This window comes from Lygodium microphyllum, chromosome 12 (genome assembly GCF_053477565.2).
Source record: "Lygodium microphyllum isolate KBCC chromosome 12, Lygodium_microphyllum_v1.1.10, whole genome shotgun sequence".
Classification (NCBI taxonomy): domain Eukaryota; kingdom Viridiplantae; phylum Streptophyta; class Polypodiopsida; order Schizaeales; family Lygodiaceae; genus Lygodium; species Lygodium microphyllum.
Window position 1 is genome coordinate 67,928,108 of NC_141146.1, and position 12,832 is coordinate 67,940,939.

Consider the following 12,832-nt stretch of genomic DNA (forward strand, 5'->3'; position numbering starts at 1 on the left):
TATAGAAATATGCATTTTTGGCGATTAGAACTCAAAATTTATACTAAAATTTTCATTTAAAATTTTCATTTTTAGGTGATCATTATGATTTTAGGGGACTCCAAAATGAAATTTCTTTTTGCTTGATTTGTTTGAGGACCCATATTTTTAGCCTAAAAAGCAAAAATTCACTTAAAAGAAAAACACTGGGTGGGCCCCTGCAGTATCATGTGGGTAAGAAGGGGAAGGGTTGCTAGAATTAGTGATGGAAATAGGGTGAGAAGGACCCACTATGGCAATAGGGGGAAAGAGGAAAGTGAAATGCTAGCCCCACATGATCCTTAAGGATTTCACGTTCAAAGGGCTAGTTGCCACTCACTTGCACTCCACACATGGTCTTTTTAGAAAGACTCGTGCACAAGCTATGGCTGGAGTGTTGGGCAGGAATAACATAAAAGAGACCCTACAAGAGATGTTGAAGGACTTGGCTTGCAAATACAACGCTTCCATGAAAACTTGAGTATCTCCTATTTTTATTTATGTTTGGCCATTATATTGCCAAGGTGATACTTGTTTTTATGGTAGGCCCGAAGATAACTTCCATGTATGGGCCAAGAAGTAGAGAAGATAGATGTGCATGCTAGATATGACAATTGGAATAACATGTAACATATATCTAGCATGCACATCTCGTGACACCACGTGAATCATGTCTTGGAGGCTCTCACGATAAAGAATAGCCACCCCACTTGACACCTTTGTTCCTCCTAGTCTACGGGGTTGAGGTCTATAGACGCTCTCCCATTTGTATCCCACAACATTCGGTAATCTAGAATTTATACATTGATGTGTCTCTATATACATAGGCATGTCTATCCCACGAAAAGTGGATTCCTCAAAATAACCTACATCAAGTCTCATTGAACCATTACAATTCCAAAGGGACATCTTTAGCATCTCATAGGCCTCATATCGTCATTGTGACCTTCGTTCTGCTATGACTACTATGACATCTCTATACACAACATACTTGCCTTCTTTACATGCCTCCAACTATGTGGGTGTGAGATCTGTGAGAGTGCATAATGGAAGAAGAAAGAGAGCGAGATGAAATATTCAAAACGTGTTTAAACAAACAAGATCGAGTCTGTGGGGAATCGAACCCCAACTCTAGCCATAGGTGGCTATCATCCACAAGACTCCCCACCCAACCCACCCTATGTTAGTAAGATTCAAAGAGAGCAATGAAAGAATGAATATGATAAATGGAAAAATGTGTTAGGTCTTACCAATAGGGTCCATTGATACCAATTTTATTTTCTTGCAATCATTAAGAAAGTGGTGGGAATGATCAAAACAAAACACTTGGTATAATACCTTGGCTTTTACGATTCAAGCATGGTTTGGAAAGAGATCAATGATCAAGTCAATATCTTCAATGTTTTGCATTATCTCTTGAAGCTCCTCGTTCGTGAGTTGTACGTCAAGAGAGAGAGTAGGTGGTGAAGCTATCGATGGTTTAGGGTCTACATGAAACTCAAAGTCAAAATCAAACTCAAGATCCTCCGACTCATCATCTGTTGCATTATTGTCACTCAATTCCACTTCCTGGTGCTCTTCTTGTGCTAATGTTGTGAGTGAATGGGGCTCTATTGAAATTGAGTCATCTTCTTGTAGACTCTCTTGGTCCACCTCCCCGCAGGTGGTGTCAAAGACCCGTCATCCTCGAGAATCATTAGGCACACTTCCTCCATGGACTACGAGAATCTGGGGCAGCATAGAAGAAAGTTCAATTGACCAAAACCTAGAGGGCTCTTGTCTCATTATGGCTCCAACCCCTTTGTACTTAGCACAAAACCAGTAACCTTCAACACAACCCGTTAACATACAAGATTTGCAACATTTTAGAAGAAAGTCTAAAGCAAAGATTTTCAACGTACTATTGTTGTCAGAAATTACACTCTTGCAAATATGATATCCGACCTCATAAATATCGACTATGGCTCCCACATAGCCAAGCTTCTCTTCAATAAGATTTGTGTCTCGTGCACTTGCACGTAATTGTTGGCTAAAAGAGGAGATAATGCATGTAATATTTCCACGTACCCGTACCGTAAATATTAACCTTCCGCACGCCGTATAAACCCTGTACAAAGGGTATCTCTTGCATTGAAATTATTGACCGCGTAATGTGTGACCCGCGCGCGTGAAATGGGGTCCTCCACTTTGGTAAATCAAGACTGGGAGATCAAAACCGCAAGACCCGCAAAAACACCCTCTTGGGAGGGACAATTTAATTAAATTAAGGCAAATTTTTTTACTATTATCCCTTCCCCCAGTCGATGCATGGCTGGAGGAGAGGGAGTGTGGAGGGGGGATGGCCAAGTGAGGGATTGCATGAGGAAGTTCTCCACGTGGGTGGAGACCCTCTTCCCCACCCCCATTCCTATATAAACACCCCCCATCAAGGGGGTGTGCTAGAGAGGGAGAGAGAAGGGAGACTGTGAGGGAGGAGCTGAAGGAGAGGTCGGCCGTGGAGGAGAGGGAGAGGATGCCGTGCTGATCGCGGAGCAGAAGGAGGACGCCCAGTCCGCCGCCAGCAGCTGCTCCGCCAGCCACGCCACGAGCCCCAGTCGCTGCCACCCTGTCCGCCGGCCAGCTCAGGCCGCCGCCACGCTGAGCACGATCCCCTTTCCACCCACGTGCTTCCATGGGAAGCTTCTTAGAAGCTTCTTCTAAGAGGGGCCTCCTTAAAGGGCCTTCCCACCATTTCCCCAAAGACCCTTCCCAAAGGTCCCTTCCCACCACAATTCCGAAAAAAGCCCTTTCATATCCCTTCCCGGGATTTTGAAGAGGGGACGGTGAAGCCATAAAGACCCCGCAAGATCCATCGAAAGACTTCCGCAAGAGGATTTTAAGCCGCAAGCCGTCCGAGGATAAATACGTGCCGATTCGAGTCTCTTGGAAGACTCCTAAAGCTTTTGCCGCAAGCACCATCTCGAGGAGGAAATCTCCCATATACAAGGATAAAGGCAAAGGACGGAAGGCCGCATTCCGAGGGCCGTCACTCCGTAGACCACAAAGGCGAATCGGAAGTCAAATTTACGTCTACGATGGCCCCAAAAAGATCGCAAGGTGCGACCGCGGAAGGCTCATCTCCGAACGTGCAAGTGGACATCTCCCCGACTCCTCAAGTCCAGGTTCTTTCGAGTTATTTCCGCATAAGGAAATGATTAGGCGCGCTTAGCCCATAAAAGGAATTGCATTTTTACGCTTAATATGCATACGGAAATTAGAAAGAAATACATCTCTTGAAACATTAAGGTAAGATTGAATTTGTCATGAATTTGAACGAGTAAAAGACTAGTTGCATGTAGATTTGGTACCTTATCAAGGTAATGAGTCTAAACTTAGGCAAAGAAATGGAATTTATAAATGCATTCTCTTTCGTCCTAGACATGGTAGGAATAAGCGGGTGCCGCACATTAGGCAACATGCTTCTCATAATAACTTCATGAGGCAAGGTTAACACCATAAGGTATTATCCCAAAATGAATAATAGAGAACGAAGATGATCTTATGAACTTGTAAATAGCATGTAGGATGGAATAAGTTAGCACTAGCTTTGGATGAGTTCATTGACTACTTCGTAGCTAGGAGAATGTTGTGAAATGCGTAGTCGTCATGTGAAAAATGTCATTCATTAAGAGCCGCAATTAGGAGTCAAAGCATAAGATGCCAAAGTGTAGACAACAAGGTTGTAGGTATGACTATTGATGTAAGACCTAGTAGTCCTAGGAAAAGTTAGTAGCCAGATTATCGTGCACCAAAGAAAGATAAAGTTATCATGGGCCATGTGATGCGTAAAGGCAATAAATCGCATGATTACGCGTGTTGGTGTTAGATTTAGTTTATTACCCTAAGAAGGATTATCCTTGTCGCAAGACAAGCATAATTGAATTGACTAAGTAATCTAAACCACAAGGATTCGTATGGACATGATTGAGTTGATATGATAGGAATCCTAAGTGTTAACTAGGGTTTAGTGCAATTTGACCTAGTTTTAGACAAAAACCGTGATTCTAAAGATCCTACACACGTTCACAAAATGACGAAGCAATGGGATGTTCATGCTTGAAATGATCTAAGGTTTTATCCTAAGGATCATTCGTTCAAAATGATGGAACCCGACGGAGTTGCCTATCTTTAGTACCATGGGCCACATAACTAGGAATGGTTTGGAGAATACCCTAAAACCCTGAAGGTAAATTCCGTGACCGAAAAACGCTAAGCAATGGGTGGAATGATCCCATGGAATTAGATGCAATACATGTGCAAAAAGCTGCAACATTGTATAGACTTGAGAGTTGTCCACAAGAGTGTTTTGTCATCTCTCGAAATGAGGTTGGCAAGTTAATTTACAAGAGGATGAGTAATCATCCTGTTACTCACTTTCCTTGGGAAATAATTGCCAAGGGAAAGGAAAGTTAGGTATTTGCAAATGACCAGACAATAAACTAAAGCGACATGGTCGCTGGAACCTACCACAACAAAACCTAAAGTATTGGTAGGGTATGACCCTAACCCAAGAATGATAGGAATCTTGCCAAGTTGCAATTGATTCCGGATCGAATGCGGGTTGCATTCGGAGAAAAGAAGTCACTCCTTAACAGTTTGCCAGCTAAACGACCATTGAAATTGATTGTGCTTGTAACAGTTTAGAAAGGACTGTTTGCATTGTTTGCTCAATGAACTAAAGGATGAAAAGATATTTAAATACTTCAGGTTTAAGCCTGAAGGGAGAGGCAGCTTCAGTTACCCCCGACTGCCTGCCTGACCCTAACCAAGGGGGTTGTTAACCGCGCCGGGAATGTGGACCGAACCCGCCGTGAGAGGTCTCTCCGTTGAGTTCTGCTTGGAGCAGGAGGACGCTTGGGTGCCAGGGCGAGACTCTGGCTGTAAATCCCTCGCCTTCCGGGTCCTGCACAAGAGACTAACGTGACTCGGGATTGGATCTCGAGGCCCGCATACTAGTCTACGGGCGGAAACTTGGATTAAGTAATCACTGAAGGATTACTGGATAGCCTTCGGGCGGATTATGAATACGCCTACGGGCGGAAACTCCTTGTATTTCAAAGATAAAAGGATAAAATGATAATAAAGAAGTTGTTTGACATTGTTTTCTTTATGTCCTGTGATAAGATTACGTGAAGGAACCAGTGCTTAACAGGGTTAATCAAGGAAGCTGTTTGTACATGTCAAACTAATGTGGTAGGTAATTACATAACTAAAACAAACCGAGGAAAGTGCGGAGGATGGACCATGGGTCCGTTGTCAAAGAGTTCGTGCAAGAGCTGCAGAACACGGGGTTCAAGGTACAGCAAGAAATAAAGACTATCAAGAAGATCTCGATAACACAATATTTGATGCCAAGTTCATTATATTGTTTGTCAAATATTTTACAAAAGAAGAGTCAAAAATAATTGACAAAGCATGACATTCTGTCCATTGCTTTACAATAAGCGAATGATCTTGGTTTTCAGGCACCAAATAATTCAAACAGAGTCAGGACTTAGACTAAAACAGCTTGTTCAAACTCCAAGTCCAACAGATAATGCATTTGATAAGTGCATGTATAGGCTCCAGATTCAAGCTATTTCCCATGCTGTCAGCACCAAGTACACGTTATCTCCCAAGACACTGAACCGTTGTAGGATCTCTTGCTGTCTGAACTGTCTTGACCATATGAAGATATGAGCAGAAAACTCAAATTCAGGCCATTCCTTCATAAAAACTTGTAGAGTTCTTAATTGGCATAGCACCACTCCAGATTCAGCCCTCTGCATATTCAGCAATGCTCCATGAAGGCCTGTAGAGTTCTGCATATGTAGATAGAAGGTAAGCTGTACAACAATGGCTCTGACAGAGAGGATGCAACTAGCGGCAGCAAATGCAGAGCGCTTCCATCACAAGAAAGGGAGCTCTGTTGAATATGCTGTTCCAAGAATAAAGTTGACAGTTAAAGCCCACAAAAGAGACCATGATCCAGGGCAGTGTATGTGAAATTAGGGCCGTCCAAAAAAACTACTGATTTGCATGGCCAGGAAAGCAGAATATGGTGATCCTCTTTAAGGGCAACACACTTGCCAAAGTTGCAGAAAGATGCTCACGGATGACTGGAGAATGCTTGAGAACACCACTCCTGTAGAGAACACCAGTCGTATAGATAAGGGTGTGATTTTGGAGGGAGAGCGCTGGCTTTGCTACATGCTGCATTCGTTACTACCGAGCCTACACCGATACCGACTAGCCAATGACTCTGGCTCATAGTTCCAGTTGAAGAAGGCAATCTAGTAATGCATGGCTTTGCTATAAGCACGTTTGAGCAACCCGGTTCTTCTCGGCTTCTCTGATGAGGCACTCCGTGTCAGATAAGACCACATACGAAAGGGTAATGTGGTTTCCACTAACGTCGTCATCCTCCTCCAATCGAGTGCAGGTCGTCAGTTAGGAAAGTCGTCAAAACACAGGTACGTTAGACAAGACTCGCTTGGCTGCCACACACCATTGTAGCTTGCAAGCTGCCGCCCTTTAGAGAGCACACGAACCATTCAAAGGATGGGGAAGAGGAAGCAGCTCATGAAGCTGAATTGGAAGGTGATCATGGAACTACTGTTTTCCCTTCCTTCTTCTGGATCCCGATTGCCCCTTCCTTCTTCCTGTCCACTTCACTTATTCAAAGATCCAGATGCAGAGGTAGTAGCACTGTCGCCAAAGGTATTGATGGAATCTAATAAATATGTGTATGAAATCTATGGATAAGGATTTCAGCGAGAGCAGAACTTGCAGATGCACACTTTGAACGCACGAGCTACCTCCGAGGAGACGATGATGAAGATGATGGTTGGATGTCGAAGTTGGGGAAGCTGAAGTCGTCCCTCTGATCCTCGAGTATCCGCATGTCAGTTTTTTGTCTCCTCTCTTCAAACGCGTGAAGACCCGTCTTTTTTCCCCCCTTTCGCCATTCGAATTCTCTTTTCCCCAATTAGTCTCCTTTTTCCCTTCCTTTTCGTGACTCTGCATCCCACTCTGTTCTGCCTTTTTCCGGTCATTGCGAGCATCTTGCCAACCCGTATAGGCGGCAACCATGCTGTTAAACCAAACCTTTTGTCCCCTCCCCTCATCAACTTTGACTGCTGGCAATGGGCCTGAGATGGTCTTAACACCTCCATCAGCCAGCCACTCCAGTTTCATGCCAAGTTTTGCTGCCCGCTTTTCCGCTTCATCTTTGTCCTTTGTAAGGAAGGTCGATTGCCATCCTCGACCAATTGCGGAAGAGGGATCATCTCCTTCCCCCAAAATGCTAGTGTATAACAGCCCATGCTTTTCTAACTTATCAACAAAATCAGGGTATGTATCACGCATTCGTTCATAGACCAAATGGCTCAAAACTATGGGAGTTTCTCCTCCATGGGCGGGTGTAATTTCGCAAAAGAAAAATAATTTTAAGGAATATTCAGGCACTTGGGCCATCTCATGGTGGAAGGGAATCTTCTGATCCGGCGGAGACTCATTTGATGTGAAGACTCGACCAACAACGTTCGTGCGAGGGGCGGCACCACCGATGTAAGGAAGCTCCTCATAGCCCAGGGCCTCCACAACCTCGTTGAAGTCGGATGCGGAGGCAAGGGGGAATCCTCGGAGCAGCAGAGCTCCATGGTGGAGGAGCTGCTCTTCAAGCCAGGCCTTGTTGTCTCGTACAGACTGGGCAACGGCAGCAGGACCTCTGAGCTCCTTGTTTGGGAGCACCAGCAGGGGAAAGGGTGTGCCTTTGACGGTTATTCAAAGCAGCAGGACAAAGATCCTTTGGCATCAGTTTTTCATATTTTTCTAATACACGCACATCATGCATCCAAACAAAATCATGCGCATGCACTAAGGGAATATATACATTGGATGCGGATTATTAAAATGTATCACACAAACAATGAATCACACGCGGAGATTAACACAAATGCACAACAAAAGAAATGGAGGTGTAGGATGCGCAGCATCACGACATCCACCCCCTCTAAACCTGCGCATCCTCCGGATGTGCCAACTATCCAGGATCATTCAATTCCACAAACATGTCAAGTCCATCTTCTGATTCTAGTAAACCTGTTTCTCCATCAGCTTCATCATCCCAATGAAATTTCTGCCCCTTTCGAAATAGCTGATAGAGAACATCTGCAATATGAGCAAAATGAGGAATCCAAATCATGTAAAATACACAAGCTCCCACAAATCTCCGCACCTCTGAAGTAGTCGAGCAATACTCTGCAATCCTGTTTATGGCATCCACCTTTGCAGGAGAAGGCTTTCTGCCATAATATCCAACCATATGCCCAACTATGATGACTTTATTAACAGCAAAGACAGATTTCAGCCCTGAAAACTTATGTCCAATATTTGCAGGATCCCTCAACATAGGCTGCTTGATAGCTTTTTCAATCTGTTCATCACTATCAGAAGGAAGCGGGCCTGCAACCGGCTTAACCTTCTTATCAACTGTTTTATATTTTGTGTCAACCTTGGCATCATTCAAGCACTCTTTCCTTTGCTGCAATTTCTGCAAATTTTCAGCATCTTTCAACTCTGTTGGCTGAAAAATTTCAGCCTTTAGCTCTATGGACTGCATGGGTGCAGCCTGAAACTCTGTATGCAGAAATTTTTCTGCATTCAACTCTGTTGGCTGATTGAATTCAGCCCTCGGCTCAATGGACTGCATAGACGCATCCTGAAACTCTGTATGCAGAAATTTTTCTGCATTCAACTCTGTTGGCTGAATGAATTCAGCCCTCTGCAATTCTATTAGCTGATCAAGATCAGCCATAAATTCAGTTTGCTGAGTTTTCTCAGCCTCTAACTCTGTTTGCAGCATAAAACCAGAAATTTCCTGAAACATATCCAAGGTTTGCACAGGTATGATCTTTGAACCCTTGCATACATCAGTTTTCAGCATTGCTCTCATCTCAAACAATGTATCTGCATAAGACATCCCTTCATACAATCCATCCACATGCTCTTCTGCTTGCAAAATACCTGCATTCTTCAACTCTTTCTCCTTACGACCAATGTACTGCCTGGCAGCTCTAGGCAAATCTAAAATTTTCTGATAACTTACTGAACTATCTGAAGTAATCCCAACAAAGTTATTGGAGAAAGACTGGCTGCCAAGAGGCGAGATCTCCTCTTTTCTCCGCTCCGTACCACTGGCGTCTCGCAAGACAGCGGTACCTAATGAAAATCCAACTCCTTCGCAGGTAGTGGTGCCTCACGCAAGGAGTCCCTGTTTCTTGGATGATTTACCCCAACAGTCATAAACTGAACAGCTCGCATACCATCTTTACTGCGTATCCGCGCATAAGCTGATCCGTCATCCATCACTTTTGTTTCCATTCTTGCTTCTGTAATGAAAGGCTGTCCAAGAATAATCGGATAAGAACATGAATCCTGAACAAAGCAATGATAATCCTCTTCAACATTACCAATAGAAATTCTGATACTCGGACAAGCAGCATACATATCACCAGAAGTATTGTTGGCGGCTCTCATGCGCCAGCCATGCTCTGCATCCATAGGCCACTTGCCACTCTCATAAACACCTCGAGCAATAAGATTAATCTCAGAACCATGATCAACTAAAGCAATCAAGGGAATTTGTTTCTCTCCAATCCTTACCACTGTCTCAGTGGTTGCTCTAGCCCAATGACTTCGTGAAAAATGGCTGCGAGGAATAAGAATAGGGGTCTCATCATCTTCATATTGCATAGGCTGCACTATTTTCTCCAATTGCGGATCAACAGAAGCATTCTCAACCATCACTGCATCATCATGCTCTTTCCCAAGAGCTCCATGCCACAATCCCTGTAAAGCAGGTCCTTCCATCGCATGTCGTTTCCTCCGCAAAAGATCCTGCATCTGATCCTGTATTTCTCTTCTAGCAATCCCAAGAGCCTCTCCAACAGTAAAAGTGACTTCACTATTCAAAATTCTTTCATGAAAAATCTTACTCATATCCGTTTGCATATCAAGGTCTGACAAGAGCTTGAATCCTGGCTCTTTTCTTGGTTGCTTCTTTTCCTTCTGCTTGTTTCCCATTGGTTGATCAGAATCTGTTTGAGCTGGAGAATTTGACATAGGTGGAACTGTAACAGGTGGTGAAACAAAGTCACCCCCTCTAGTCTTTTTGGAGGTGCTAGGACCCTCCTCATCTCTTCTTCTCTTTTCTTCAACCATGGCATCTAAACCCTGCGTTTTAGCAATATAAGCAAAAATAGAATACCTGTCAACAGGAGAATCCCATCCTGTTTCTCCTCGGATGCTAGAGCCCACACAAGTCATAGTAGAAGTTTGAACTTTCCCTCTTCTCGCTATCTCCAAGGCCGAAGACCATAAAGCAGAGTCTCCATCAGATTTCTGCTCAAGCTGGACTCCAAAAGCTGAAGCATCTCCTCTAACACTCACATAAGCTGATCGCGCAGCCATATCATCAACAAGCTTCTTCATACCTCCCTTACCAAAGTTTGTGTCAAGAGGAGCGCCAGTCTCTGTCAGCCATATCTTTCCATCTTGTCCCCAGAACACTACATTCTTCTTACGTGCTTCCTGAAAAGCATCACAATCTCTGCAGTGTTGGTGCTCTGTACTATCACACCAAATACATCGACGCCCTTTTCTTTGACCAGCTGGAAAAGCAGTCACTAGAGCAGGTGCTACAGTAGGTACTGACATAAGTTGCTCCTTTAACTTACCAACTTCAGCTTTGACTGCTTCAATCGTCAAATCCGCCAAGCCTTTAATAACATCATCTACAGATAAGGGCACTGGAGCAGCAGGAACTGGTGGGTTTACAACAGGAGGAGTAGGCTTAGGCAAAGAAGCAGCAGGGGTAGAAGAAGAAGTCTCCAAGGATTTTTCAGGAACTGATCCTGTATTTCGATGCAATCTGACTCTCCTGCGCTGCTTCTTGACAAGAGCATTCACAGCATCAATGACATGTCTCCACTCAGTCTTTAAACCTGAATCAGTAGCTTGATCTTCCAAAAGATCATCCAACTTTTCCTGTAAATTAGCATCTGCAGCTTGCAAAAATAACTCCACTTTCTGCATCTCCAAAGCTTGCTGTTCAGTCCCATCCAACTGATCATAACGGCTTTCAAACTCTCGCAGAAGAGCGGTAACAAAAAGTCCCTTATTAGGCATAGAAACCCATGCTAAAAAATTCCTGCGATTCATAAGACCTGTATCCTCCAGGAAATATTCATCTTTTAATGCCTTTTTAAATTCAGCCCAACCTGCATGTGCCTCTTGAATTTCTGCAATTCGACCTTCAAGAGCGCGCACCACGATCCGCAAGAAGTAGCGGCTCCAAACATCTTGAGAAACTCCAAAAAACTTCATCTTTTCTTCATACAAATGCAGGTAAGTTGACACTTGCTGGCCATTAAACTGCTTCATCTCCTGTTGGACAGCTTTCAAGGCATCCATAGCATCACTGTCTCGTTTTGCATGCACTTGCTGCTGCATATACATGGTGAATGACTGAAACAGGTTCTTCATGACATTATCATCTGCCATCTCTTCTTGGGAGTCTCCCATCTTGCTGATGACGCAGCACTTTCACGTCGGGTTCACCAGAAATGTCAAAGAGTTCGTGCAAGAGCTGCAGAACACGGGGTTCAAGGTACAGCAAGAAATAAAGACTATCAAGAAGATCTCGATAACACAATATTTGATGCCAAGTTCATTATATTGTTTGTCAAATATTTTACAAAAGAAGAGTCAAAAATAATTGACAAAGCATGACATTCTGTCCATTGCTTTACAATAAGCGAATGATCTTGGTTTTCAGGCACCAAATAATTCAAACAGAGTCAGGACTTAGACTAAAACAGCTTGTTCAAACTCCAAGTTCAACAGATAATGCATTTGATAAGTGCATGTATAGGCTCCAGATTCAAGCTATTTCCCATGCTGTCAGCACCAAGTACACGTTATCTCCCAAGACACTGAACCGTTGTAGGATCTCTTGCTGTCTGAACTGTCTTGACCATATGAAGATATGAGCAGAAAACTCAAATTCAGGCCATTCCTTCATAAAAACTTGTAGAGTTCTTAATTGGCATAGCACCACTCCAGATTCAGCCCTCTGCATATTCAGCAATGCTCCATGAAGGCCTGTAGAGTTCTGCATATGTAGATAGAAGGTAAGCTGTACAACAATGGCTCTGACAGAGAGGATGCAACTAGCGGCAGCAAATGCAGAGCGCTTCCATCACAAGAAAGGGAGCTCTGTTGAATATGCTGTTCCAAGAATAAAGTTGACAGTTAAAGCCCACAAAAGAGACCATGATCCAGGGCAGTGTATGTGAAATTAGGGCCGTCCAAAAAAACTACTGATTTGCATGGCCAGGAAAGCAGAATATGGTGATCCTCTTTTAGGGCAACACACTTGCCAAAGTTGCAGAAAGATGCTCACGGATGACTGGAGAATGCTTGAGAACACCACTCCTGTAGAGAACACCAGTCGTATAGATAAGGGTGTGATTTTGGAGGGAGAGCGCTGGCTTTGCTACATGCTGCATTCGTTACTACCGAGCCTACACCGATACCGACTAGCCAATGACTCTGGCTCATAGTTCCAGTTGAAGAAGGCAATCTAGTAATGCATGGCTTTGCTATAAGCACGTTTGAGCAACCCGGTTCTTCTCGGCTTCTCTGATGAGGCACTCCGTGTCAGAGAAGACCACATACGAAAGGGTAATGTGGTTTCCACTAACGTCGTCATCCTCCTCCAATCGAGTGCAGG

General features: G+C 43.9%; 1 pseudogene; it reads right to left on the reverse strand.

The window, feature by feature from the left end:
• Positions 1–5,627: 5,627 nt before the first annotated feature.
• Positions 5,628–12,608, reverse strand: LOC148027878 (clavaminate synthase-like protein At3g21360 pseudogene; annotated as a pseudogene).
• Between the last annotated feature and the right edge of the window lie 224 nt (positions 12,609–12,832).